Raw genomic sequence first — 14,398 nt, forward strand, 5'->3', positions numbered from 1 at the left:
GCTATACAAAGTCTTAGATGTCCTTTAAACTAACTCTAGAGGAAAATGATAGAGAATTTTGCCTGAATGAAATATACAGGACTTTTCTTGCCGGCAATATGTTTTTTCACAAGTAAAATGTTAGATTAATATAAAATACCTTTGACCATTTTCCTCAATGCATCACCTCTATTTCCGAGGTCTCAGTAGCTACAACACAGGTGGCATTTGCAACTATTCAGAGGATGCATTTTTTTGGAAGTTTGCTTTGGATTGCCTTGGTAACAAAGATGAATAGCATACAGTCTTTTTATGCAACTAAGAGGGGATTGCTTCTTATACAGTCAGGAAGAATTTAGCCCAGAAAACAAGTGTTTCAGTGGCCACCCCTGCCAAATATTGTCATTTAGGCACAGAGTCTTCTGGAGCTATAATCCCCCTGGTCAGAGGGTACTCCCCAGTTTATACTTGGCCACTGCCCATTGATGCCTGTGGATATGACACAAAAGATAGACAATTACAAGTGTTGTTGAGGATGTGGAGAAATATGAACCTGCAGATGTTGCTACTGGGAATGTAAAATGTTGCATCCATTCTGGAAAACAGTTTGGAAGGTAGGTTTTTGACAAGTTAAGCACGGGATTTTAAATCATTTGTTCTAGCAACTCCGCTACTACGTATATGCCCAAGAGAAATGAAAACATAGGTCCACAAAGATTTGTACACAAATGTCCATAGCACCATTATTCAGAATAGCCCCAAAGTGGACAACCCAAATGTCCATCAACTGATAACAAGATTAACCACATGTGACATATTCATACAATGGAATATTATTTGTAAATAAAAAGAACCAACTGCTGATACACGCTAAACCATGATATACCTCAAAAACCTTTTCCTATATGAGAGAAACCAGATGCCAAATGGAATGGCTCTATTTATATGAAATTTCCAGAAAAGGCAAACTTATAGAGACAGAAGGCATATTAGAGGTTGCTGAGACTGGGAGTTAGAAGAACAAGCAACTACAAATGAACATAAAGGATCTTCTGGGGATGATGGGAATTAGTGATGGTGATGATTGCACAACTCTAAAATTTACTAAAAATCATAGACTTTTACACTTTAATATACAACAGGTGAATTTTATGGCATGTAAATGGTACCCAGTAAAGTTCTTTTTTTTTTTTTGAGACAGAGTCTCGCTTTGGTGCCAGGGCTAGAGTGAGTGCTGTGGCATCTGCCTAGCTCACAGCAACCTCAAACTCCTGGGCTTCAGCGATCCTCCTGCCTCAGCCTCCCGAGTAGCTGGGACTACAGGCATGCGTCACCATGCCCGGCTAATTTTTTCTATATATATTTTAGTTGGCCAGATAATTTCTTTCTATTTTTAGTAGAGGCAGGGTCTCGCTGTTGCTCAGGCTGGTCTCAAACTCCTGACCTCGAGTGATCCACTGGCCTCGGCCTTCCAGAGTGCTAGGATTACAGGCGTGAGCTACCATGCCTGGCCGGTACCCAGTAAAGTTCTTAGAAGTGTGTACATATAGGCCTGTGGGATGACACAGTCATGAGCTTACAGACGTCATCTATGAAAACTACACTGTGAGGTCCCCGCACTCTTGTTCCCTAAACAAGGACTTTCCACAGTGCTTATTCACTGCCCTGGATCCCAGGGGCCCAGCATAGGGCATTTGTCATGAGCGAATGCTGTCCTAACCTTGTTCTATTTCAAATGTCTTATCTTAGCCCCGACTCACACTGCAGGCCCATTTGTAAGACTCTTCTCTTACTGTAGTAAGATAATTATGCAGATAATTATCCTCTGAATGTTACTGGGAATTTTCTCTTATAATCAGAATATCAACAAATAAGCATTTTTCGAAGTAGCAGTAGGAGTAGCAATAATCTAATGTGACACGTTTACTTTTTAGCTGATAAGTCCAAAGAGGTTTAGTGGCTTACCTGATGTTACACAGCTAGTTAATAACACACAAGAAACGAGTGCGATTGTTGCTAATCAATAACTCAGTGTGTCCTCCTTTACTTACATCATCTTGCCTCTCAAACACATTATAAACTACTTGCTTAATTATGAGCTTGCTTTCTATGCAAACATAGCATGATCAACTTACCATTAGAAGATATGGTTCTTGGTCCTCTACTGGGATAAAATGGATTTGCATTCATCCCATTCCATCTCCTCTGTGACTAGTGACTCAGTATGTGAGGTGGCAGGGCTTCCAGGTGAGTTCACGCTGTGTCACAGACACCAACTAGTTCATGGGGTCAATAGCGTGTGGCGGAGGTGATGGTTGGCCACTTCCAAAGTTGGGTTATGAAGCCTGCAGCTTCCATGTTGGATGCTTCCTTGTGCTGTCCCTTTCTCTTGGGCCACGCATTTGGGGGAAGCCGTGTTGTGAGTGAAGCTCTGGAGAGGCTCCCATGGCCAGGAACTGAAGCCTCCATAGGGATGTTGATTGTGCCATCAACAGCCGCACAAATGACCTCAGTGGATCCTCCAGGACCAGTCACACTTCAGAGACAGAACTGCTTGAATATAGCCTCGTGAGAGGACCTGTCCCATCAAAATGCTCCCAGATTCTTGACCCACAGAAACTAAGGAATAATAAACATTTATTGTTTTTGCCTGCTAAATTTTGGGGTGACTTGTTACACAGCAATAGATAACTGATATGCACAGCTTGATTTATCTGATAGATGAGTCTTCAATTGTTTCTTATAAACAAAACCTTTAGAAAACCAAATTTTAAAAGAACCAGAGGAGGTATATTTTGGAAGAATCCTCTTGTTTCTGCCCCTTTCTTTTGGTAAGGTGAGAGATGATGGATTATCAGCTCCATGATTTCTATTGTTGCAATTGTTTCATTTTTGTTTTTACAAATAATATACTTCTTCCACATAATAGGAGTATTTACAAAGAGTCATTCTTATGTCCATTGATATTTGGGGCTACGACTAACCAACTGACTGACAAACTAAATTCCTTCCTTCTTTCCACCGGGTTGCCATCCAGCAGATGGATTCCACATGCAAAAACTCATGAGATTCTTGTGGTTTGGACACTCCTTGTGTTTGAGTTGGCCGTCTTCCCCCATCACACCAGCCCTTAGGCAGTGGCATGACTGCAAGTCACCAGATGGTCTTCCCTTCTTTACTGCAGGTCTCCAGCCAATTGTGGCATTAGGTCCTTCCACTCAGGGCCTGGGAGCTTTCTGGAGAGGCAGGTGGAAGCCTTGTGGAGATCTCTGCATGCAGGTCGCAGTGAAGGGATAGAAAAGCCAGTGGGCATTGCCTTGCAAGTGCTGGCCAGGCTTATCCAATATCATCCCATGTTCCAGGCACTATGCAGGGTGTGGCAAGTATTCTCTCTTGCATAGAGCCTGGTTGCCCCAGAGATAAGGAAGAGCCTAGGGGAAAGCTAGGCTCTCAGCTATCCAGAATCCTGGAAGACTTGGGATTTAAAGGGAAAGCATGAGATGGGAGTAACTTAAAAATGGGTGCACTGGCAGGCAGGTTTTCCCCTGTGTCATGCACATGCTTGCACATAACTCTGTCCACAGCTCTGGCCTCTGTGCCACTAAACAAATAACAGCCTGTGTCCCGTTTCTAAGCACGGGAGAGATGACTGACTTATGCACCAATTTCTAGACCAGTGATTTTTCTCCTGGGACGCAGAATAGCTTATTGTTTGATGTCATAGCCCGCATCTTCTTCCCTTAAAGTGTCAAGGGTTGTATATTTTATTTTCCTAATTACCTTAAACTACAATAAATATGCTTTTATAAATCTGCAATGACCTCTTAAAATATTTAGAGACAGTCAGTAATTTTCTAAACGTGGCCTCTATTCTGTTCATTAGGGAAAGAATCTTGGAACACAGGATTATTATAACAGAATGACACTGTCCAATAAGTTATTCTTATCAGCACTTCTGGAATACACCAAACCTCTAACCCACCTTATCAGCATTCTCCCCATGCCCACCGAGTTCAACAAATGCAATGTCTGTGCCTGGCTGTTCTCATTGACACTCTATAAGCCACTTGAAGCTGCTTTGGGACACTAATTCACTCTGGTCTGGGATCCTGGAATTTGGTTAAGCCTTTTAATACCAATCAGGATTTCAACAGAAAAAAAAAAAAAAGTCTTCCAATTGGTTTTTTCAGACTTCTTATCATAGGATGTATTGTAATAAGCCTGTGCACAGAAAACTGAGCTCCACACCACACCCCCCACCCTCCCACCCCCAGTCTGTGGAAAAACTGTCTTCCATGACACTGGTCCCTGGTGCCAAAAAGGTTGGGTATCAGTGATCTTCAGTATCTACTCAAGGGGACTGAAATATGTTTGCCAGAGATTCATTAACAAATTTTGAAACATGGACTTTGCTACAAAAGGAATCTCTACAGACTTCTATTTCTAACCAAGATGGAGTAATAAGAACTGAAACAAAGAAAAAAAAATTGACAAAATATATGAAACAATGGTTTTCAAAAACAATAAACATTAGACAACATGATCCATGAAAAAAGGAAAACAAATAGGGTAAGCGCTACAATTGTCTCAGGTTAAATCTGGGGAGAGTTTCAAGGCTGCAGTACGGGAGAAGGGACCCAGGTGGGCCCAGTCGTCTGAGCTGGGGAAGCAGAGCTGGGTGTCTAGGGAGGCCAGAGCAACTAGAGCTTGCTGGGCAGAGTACGGGGCAAGAGACAGATATACAGGAAAGAATCTCCAGAGTTCTGCCTCCAGTGTCATCTTTTTCTCACCCACATGTTCTCTCCTATAAGTTTCCACTAAGTTATTTTTAAAGAGTTGGTATATCTCTGCAGTCCTTGCAGGTAAAGTTGTGTGTTACTAAGTTTTGCATTTTAAGGGCTTTTAGCAGTTGCCTACAATGAGTGTGCAATAGATGTTAAGTTGAGATCTTTAAGAAAGGAGAAAAAGGAAGGAAGGGAGGAAGGAAGGAAGGAAGGAAGGAAGGAAGGAAGGAAGGAAGGAAGGAAGGAAGGAAGGAAGGGAGGGAGGGAGGAAGGAAGAATGGGGGGCTTATAACATCTATAGAAGGAAAACAAATGACTATAAACCAGAGGATGGGAGGAGAGAAAAGGAAGTATACTATAATAGTATGAGGTTCTTGTGCTATAAATGAAGTCATATAACATCATTTGAAAGATTGTGATAAGTTAAAAGTTTATACCATAAATGGTAAAACAATGAATAAAATAACAAAGAGTTTGATTTAATAAACCAAGAAAAAGGAAGATAAAATGAAGTAATTAAAAATAACCTAAAACAAGGCAGGGAAAAGAGGAAAAAGGGAACAATTAACAGATGGGCCAAATGGAAAACAGATAGCAAGATGATATACTTAAATCTAACCATGCCAGTCACATTAACTGTGTTTTAAACACCCCCAAATAAAAAGCAGCAATCACCAGAGAGCATAACAATAACACTGAGCAGCTAGAACTCTCATACAATGATGAGGGGGATGTAGAGTGTCACACTCACATTGGAAAACTGCTTGGCAAGTTTCTTAAAAAGTTGGCCATACACCTACCATACGATCCGGCCTCTCCACTCCTAGGTATTTGGTGAAGAGAAATGAGGCATGTGTCCATACAAACTTGTGCGTGAATGTTCATGGTAGCTCCATTAGTAATTGCTATAAACTAGAAACACACATATCTATCAACATGTGAATGTGTGAACAAATTGGGCTGAATCCATACCACTCGGCAATAAAAAGGAATGAACTATTGATACACTCAACAACATGGATTAATCTCAAAATAATTATTCTGTGTAAAAAGAGGCAGACAAGAGTGCATACTGTATTATTCCATTTATGTAAAATTCTAGCAAGTGCAAGTTAATCTAATACAGGCATGAGCCACCACACCTGGTCTATTTGAATTATTTGTTAAACAAATTTATAAATAAATGAATGGTGACTATCATGAGTAAGTACTTTTACATTTGACCAGTAGCATAAATCAATGAAACTATCCATTCCACTCTCCATGCCTCTACTTCTTTAGGTTTCTACAAACAGAGGGTATAATAAAAATTGACCAGTAGACTCATTCTTCCTGGGAACAGAACATGTAGGACGTTCTAAAAATACATTGTTTGATTCATTAAAATGAATTTCTCAAGAACGTAACAAATAGGAAGACAATGAGTTCTAGAAAGAGATGTTCCTGTATGTCCTAAGAAGGAGAAAGCAAAAAGAATACAAAAGGGAACTGAGATAATTGACCAAAAAAAGCCACTAGGAAAGAGTGGGTAAGTTGAGTTGGGGTTCACAAAAAAAGCAATGGAAAGCAGAAGTTAGAAAAGAAGGAAGGAAGATCTTCATGTCAAGATGTTATATCATTTTAATACCTTAATATTGATTTTAAAAGAAAAAATAACTTTCCTTTTCCACCATATGTGCCAGCATCATGTGAGGTTGTGTCACACACTGAGGGCATGACAGTACTAGTTAAGTAAAGAGTTGGTTGAAGTGCTTGAGTGACACTGTGACCTCAGCACTTTGATATCCAAGTATGGGCTAGAAAATTAGGCTCTTAGATGTCCCCAGTGTGGAGGTGGCCTTGTGAAATTGGGCAATACAGTGTATCTTTCAGAATTAAAATTTGATACACAATTTGGCCCAGCAATACTTCTAAGTATTTCTCCTACATACAGATTCTTGTATATGCCAAGTGATAAAAGCACATAGATACTAATTACAGCACTATTTGTAATAAAATATTGGGAACATTTAATATAGTAAAGGGTTAAATAAATTGTGATGCAAGACTATATGGCTATATCCTGTCATTTAAAAGAAATAGCTTCATATGTACTGATTGGGAAGATCTCAAAATATATTAAATGAAATGCTTACAGAACAGTACTTTTGTGTGGGAAATGTATAGAACCCTATACATATTTTGTTCTTTTACATTATTTTTCTTTCTATTTTATTTTTTTATACTTTATTTCTTTTACATTGACAGATAAAATGGTATGTATTTACTGTGTATGACAATGATGCTTTAAAGTATATATACAATGCGCAATGGCTAAATCTAGCTAATTGACGTATACGCTACCTCACACAGTTATCATTTGTGTGGTGAGAACACTTTCCATCCACACTCAGCATTTTTCACGAATACAATATATTATTATCTATAATCACCCTGTTGGGCAATAGATGTCTTGAACTTACTCCTCCTAACCGAAGTTTTGTATCCTTTGAACAACATCGCCCCAGCACCCCACCCACACCCCCTGCAACTACACAGCCCCCGGTAACCACCACTCTGTTCTCTACTTCTGTGACCCCACAGGTATATGAAAATATGCTCAACATCACTAATCATCAGGGAAATGCAAATTACAACCACAAGGACAGATCACCTCGCACCTGTTAGAATGGCTATGATCAAAAAGACAAAAGAGAAGCGTTGGTGAGGACGTGGAGAAAAGGGAGCCCTCACACACTGTGGGTGGGAACGTGTTTCTTACAGCCATTATGGAAAACAGTATGGAGCTTCCTCAAAAAATTAAAAAAAAGAAACTACTATACGATCCAGCAATCCCACAACTGGGTATATAGTCAAAGGAGATGAAATCAGTATGTTGAAGAGATGTCTGCACTCCCATTTCATGGCAGCCTCATTCACAATAGCCAAGATATGGAATCAACCTAAGTGTCCGTTGATGGATGAATGGGTGAAAAAAAATGTGGTATATAAACACAACGGAATACTATTCATCCATAAAAAAGGAGGCTATCCAATCATTTGCAACAACGTGGATAACGCTGAAGGATATTATAATATATATTTTTTTTTCTGGGAGGAAGGGAGGGGATAGGACCCTATAGGGAGTGGGGAAAGGAGGCGGACCTTCTATAGGGCATGGGGGTGAGGGGCTAATATTATAATATATTAAGTGAAATAAGCCAGGCACAGAAAGACAAATACTGTACGATCTCACTCATATGGGGAATCTAAACAGGTGCTCTCTTAGAACCATATATGTTCTGAATGTACTGACCATTTCTACTGGAACCCTAGAATCCAGTAACAGTAACTGCTCTAGAACAGGGAATTGGGTCGCTGAGGGGCATAGGTATCCTGTATCCTCTTAAATACCTTTTACATGTTGTATATATGCATGAATTATTTTTAAAAGTAAATAAAAATCATAATTTAAAGTCTGTTTTGAATATTTGTCCCTGAAGACAGATACTGATTTTAAGTCAAGTGCCCAAAGGAGATGATAGTATTGAAAACGATGAGAGTTGGAAAATAGCAAATGGAGGAGGTATTTAGGGCTTTGGCACGATTTCACCGGGGAAGGGGAGTCTGGCACAGTTGTTCTCAATGACGTGGAGAGAACTGGTAGGGAAAATAAGGACGGCCAGCTGTGCTCTGTCGCTGCTGAGCCCGCAGCAAGGAGGAATTAGAGCAGAAGGGACCAGAGACACGAAAAATGAAACCGTTAAAGTGCTGCAGGCTCTTGCTCTGAGCTCTCAAACTAGGTCACTGGACCATGGTCGTCTTCTGGGAGAGCTGCTAAAGGGTCTGTCCTTTATCCTGCCTGTGCGACATCCTCACCAGACCCACAACAAAGGACTGTCTCCCTGACAGTTCTGATTTCTGCCTGACACAGTGAGCTGCACGGGGTTACAGCCGGGCAGGGAAGGACGGGGAGGTTTGCAGGTTACTACGGGGCACCAGGAATTGGCAGCCCGGCCTCGTGACTGGGCAGAGCTCAGCCCTTCCCACCCAGCAACAAGGGCCTCCAGGTGCAAGGCACGCTGGAGGTAGGGAGCCTCCCAGCTTAGCTTGGGAAGCAACTCTGGGAGCTCTTCTAGTGGACTAGAGAGAGAATCTCCTGCAGAAATGCTTGAGAGGTGGATCCAGGGCCATCCTGGATGGATGGGAGAAATACGGGAACGCTCAACAGGAAGGGATGGAGGGAACAGAGAGTGGGCAGAGAATTACCACGAAGGCAAGGTAGACCAACTCCTCCATACTTGGGATTATTTACATTTTCCCTGTCTAAATATTGAGGAGAAAACTTTCATTTAGCTTTAAATTCTTTGAAGGGCATGTTTCTTATTTCTCTGCTTCTTGGCTTGATTTTCTTTAAGTCTCCTAGCGCCTAGACCACCTGCATGTTTTATTCTTTGCTGTGAGCTGCAGAAAAGCTTTCTGTGGGGGCGGGGGGCTCCGCAGCTTCTTTAGGGGTGGTGAGGATGGCATAGGCCAGGGCTAAATGACCAAACGATGTGATTTAGGAGGTGAAAGCACCCTAGGGAAAATAAACATTTCTCAGTTGCTTGGCTATTTCTCAACTTAATAAATTATACTCTGCCTAGTAACAAAAAAAAGGTTTTTATGTACTTTAAAACATACATGTTTTTGCAATCAAGAAGTAAGTGGAAAGGAAAATTGAGGCCAACTCTTACCGTGAAAGCAGGGGAGCGTGAGTAAACAGAGACAGCACAGGAGGCCCTGCAGGGTTAGTAGAAGGAGCCAGAATTCAGCCCTCACAGCCCAAATCAGGCAGCTGAAATGCAAACACCCCCTGAGGGAGGTCATTTACTGACTTAGATTGTGTAAGTGACCAAGAGCAGATCCTTTTCTGGGAACAGGGTTGGATTTGAAGGGAGAGAGAACGCAAGTTTCCCAAAGCCTGTCTCTAATACTCTGTCCTTATCTCCCACCTCCAGGATCCAACCACAGAAAACTACCCTGGTTCCTACACCCTGACCTTTGACCTGAGCCCCATCTCAGCTGCCCATGGAGAGGAGGGCAGGCCCAAGACAACACTAAGCAGCAGTTTTAGATTTTTGTTGACATCTGTGCCTTTGCACTCAGACTCTACTTTTCTCCCCCGCCTGTGTTGCCTTTCTTATTGACTCTGTTTTTTAAAAAGCACAGTCCTAAGGGTGATTCCTTGGCCATTTGATGGAGAACCATGTCCCAGGAGTAGGGGACAATAGCATCGTGTACCTTTCCTGCCACCAACAATGGTTTTCGACATGTGAATAAGGTGAATGAAGGCTACGAGGAGCTTTAAAGGAAAACATACGGGGAAGAAAAGAATATATTGGAGTCAGGAGGCATCGGTTCCAGCCTTGGCCCTTGTTCTACTTACTAGCTGTGGACCTCTGGGCAAATCATTCCATTTGTTGGTGACATTTCTACAATTGGCAATAACATACTAAGTGCCTAAGGGCAGGACTAAATCATTAAGATCTAATTCTGTAAGAAATGTAGTAAAAGGAGAGCACACAGCAAGGGAAACCGAGTGGGCTGGAGCAGCAGTGGCTGTTTGTACAAAACTGACCTGGGTTGTTTTTAAAGCAAACTTGTCAGTTCCTCAAGATCATTTCAGGGCTTAGGAGAGCCTTAGTGCTCCTGTTTGTGACATTCCCAACCCACCCCACGTTATAAAAAATATCAAACGTACCCTAATCCACATTAAATATAGTTTTTTTATTTAAAATTAAAACTATTTTTATATTTTTACTTTTGATTATTTTTTGTGACTAATTAACAGGGATATTTCAGCACTCAATAAGTCTTCTCAAGAATTCCCATAAAGTGAAAAACATCTAGCCTAAAGTCGTGTTTGAATGTAATGAATTTTTTGTAAGTATTATATTCAGCACTTAATGACATTGACATCTATTTGTGGACATTGAATTAAATATTTGAAGCCAATAGTTATGTTTTCAAGTCTCAAGCCTTAATAAGCTAAACTCTCCTAGAACCATAAGCCCTCCAGCTGTCTGGTCTCATGGCAGCAAAGGGAAAGGACCGAGAACACACTGTCCACTTCAGGGAAATTTTTCTACACTGCTGACTTGGGGGAGGGACCCTAGCCACTGTCAAAGGCACAGGTCTCCTTTTTAAAACAATACTTTATATAGTTTATGATTGGCTAAATACATATAATATAAAACTAAAAACATATATAATAATATAAAACTGAAAACATGAGAAATACTCAGTTCAAGACAGTGGTTACCTCTAGAGAGGGAGGAAGAGAGAGAAATGGAATCAAGCCTTGACGGTGTCTGTAATGTTTTATATCCTTAAAAAAATATGAAACAAATATGGCAGAGGCTGGGTGTGGTGGCTCACGCCTGCAATCCTAGCACTCTGGGAGGCTGAGGTGGGAGGATCACTTGAGGTCTGGAGTTCAAGGCCAGCCTGAGCACGAGTGAGATCTTGTCTTTACTTAAAACAGAAAAAATTATCCGGACAAGTAAAAATAGAAACAAAAAATTAGCCGGGTGTGGTGGCAAGCACCTGTAGTCCCAGCTACTTGAGGATGTCACTGATGGAGCAATAAGATAGAAGAAGCCCGGGTCCCTGGATGACTTTGTGGAGCAGCGCCATTTTGCCAGGACTGCCTACTGCTCACTTGTGGACTGTTACGTGGGAGAGAAATTAAAATCTATCTCGTTTGAGCTCCAAAGTTATGGATCTCTTTGTTACAGTATCTTAGCCTATGCCCTAATTAATGCAATGACTGAATAGGAGCTTGAATTTTTAACAGACCTCTCAGAAAAGATGGGAACTTTTATCAGGGGTCTGTGACTGCCAGAAAGACCAGGAACAAATAGTAGCTTGAACCTAAACAAGAGGAAACAATTAGAAATATCCATATAAAAGGACATTTTGCAGAAGAACAGGCTTGGATTCTTTAAAAATGTCCATGTCACAAAAGACAAAAAGAGGCTGGGGTATCAAATTAAAGAAGCTGAAAGGATCATGGTAATTAAATGAAAAGCATGACCCTTGATTAGACCCTGAATTTTAAAAAATTACATATGAGACATTATTGATACAACTATAAAAAGTAGAATATCAAATGCATATTGAAAAATAAAACATATCAATATTAAATTTCTTTAAGTATTGTAATTGTATTGAGGTTATATAAGAGAATGTAGGAAACATATGTTGAAATATTTGGGAATAAAGTGTTTAATGTCTGCAACTTATTTCCAAATATCTCGGCAAACTAATAATATAGTAGTTATAATAATTTGTCTATATGGCAAAATATCAATGATTCATAAATGTAGAGGAATCTATGTGAAGAATATATTGATATTCTTTGTACTATTCTTACAATTTTCTGTAGATCTGAAATTTTTTAAAATGAAATATTGAGAAAAAATAGTAGAAAATAGAAATGAATACCTTTCAGACTTTGAGGTAGGGAAAATATTCTTCAACAAGACACACAAAAAATGATTACATAAGAAAATATTGACACATTTGACTGTATTAAAATTAAAATTAAGAAGTTCTCAAGTTCTGTTCATCAAAAGAAACCCTAATCCCAATGCTCTATTTTTTTCCAAAGCCTTGCCATTTCCTTGCATATTCTATGATTTACTTTATTTATTATATTTCTGTTAATTGCCTGACTCTCCTCATTAGAAATGTAGACATTGTGAAGGCAAGAATTTTTGTGTGTTTTGTTCACTGGTTTATTCCTAATGCCTACAATAGTGTTAGCATACAGTAGGCACTCAATAAATATATGTTGAATTAATTATGGAAGGAATAGATGAATGAAGGTGGGTAAGGCAATGAGTTATGTTATTAAATTCTAATGTTTGTTTGTAATCCCTTCGATTAAATTATAAAACATTGTGGCTCGGTGGCTTTGGTTAAGATCTGGTTTTGACCAAGAATTCTGCAGCTATAACTCAATTATGTCATTTAATCCTGTTATTATATTTACTCCTAAAGATTGCTCTGGTGACAGACTGCCTGGGTTCAAATTCCGATGTTTTCATTAATTAACCACAGAAAGATGGTCACAGACAAGTCATGGAGATTCACTAGGCCTCAGCTTCCTTATCTTTAAAATTGGGGAAAATAAGAGCAACTATTTCCTAGGCTTGTTGTGAATAGTACATAAAATAACACACATAAAACAAAGTGGCGGGTTCATCTTAGTACCCAGATGTTGAGAGCTGCTCTGCTAATGTGGATTACAGGGCTCGAACCTGCCCTTCTCATCTCTCCATCAGCATCCGTACTGCTCCTGCTGTATGCTTTAGGCTGCAGTGAGCATGAACTCCTTTTTCCTGAATATTCATGCTCTCACCCTCTCATGGGCCTTTGCATATACTCCTCCCAGATGCATGGAACACCCTTCCCTTGATTGTTTATCTAATTGCTGCTCATTGTACACATCTCATCTTGGCCAGACATTATTGAGTGTTTATTGAATGAATTGCAGCACCATTCCCGACATAACTAGACAGCTTTCTAAATGCACCAACCTGGCACAAAAGTGCTCTATCTGCTGAGGATTACCTCCCTTCCTTCTCACCCTTACAGCATTCTCCACGCTACAATGATGCTTCCATATTTGCGCCCTTGCTAGTCCAAGGTAAGAACTTGGACCAATCCCCAAGCACGGGCTTTGCTCTCAGGCTTGGAGAAATATCACCTTTCAGAAGGTTCTATGGGTTCTTTTGTGAGTTTCGGTAGGCTGCCTTGAAAAGGACTGCTCAGTAAAACTTGCCTGCCCATGCACAGAGCAGGAGCTCACAGTGCGGGGATTTGGATGTGTTGGAAAACTCACAGCCACTGTGCACAAGTCATTTTTGTTCCCTCATGAATCACAAAACCACCTGGCATCTGGCCTCATAATGTCTTGTTAATATGAGGCATGAGCCTCTGCAGCACACAGGGGTGTGGCAGGGTCTGCCTCCTGTCACTGTAACCTTGACAGGAAGTGGCTTTGGAGATGACCAATTGTCTAGAGATAGAGATATGTTGGCAAGACAGAGTGTTTCCCTCTGGCCGCCCCGTTCCCTCCACCGCCCTCTGGCTGGAGTCCTATTCCCTGTGGCATAAACACATCACCCTCTCTCCATGTTGCGTGCGGCTGGTGTCATCTCTGCCCAGTTTGCCTTCCAGGGCAGACACCCAAGCTTCCAGGACTCACAGTCTGTACTCAGACTGTCCTGTGAGCAGCTGGGCGGGGTAGGGGTGGGGCACACAGATCCCCTCGGAGCTGAGAGCTCTGTTGACCTCGAAGGGTCAGGTCATCCGAGGGGTAAAATAACGCTTATTTGGTGAGCATTAACCAAAATAAGTGCAGAAGGCATGTTAAAGAAATGAATTTGTGTCTTTGAACAGCTTCTCCCCTTCCGTGCATCTGATATTTTTTGAGTGCCGCCCAGTTTTCTAGATTTTATTCTCAGCTTGGGATCCAAAGCAAATAAAAGTCTCTGCCCTCCAGGAGCTAACATTCTGATGGCTTTGATAATTAACTAGACTGGCTCAGAGGACTAGGGAAAATAGTTTATTTACCAGCTAATTATAAAGAATACAACTCAGGAGTG

This window comes from Lemur catta, chromosome 22 (genome assembly GCF_020740605.2).
Source record: "Lemur catta isolate mLemCat1 chromosome 22, mLemCat1.pri, whole genome shotgun sequence".
Classification (NCBI taxonomy): Eukaryota; Metazoa; Chordata; class Mammalia; order Primates; family Lemuridae; genus Lemur; species Lemur catta.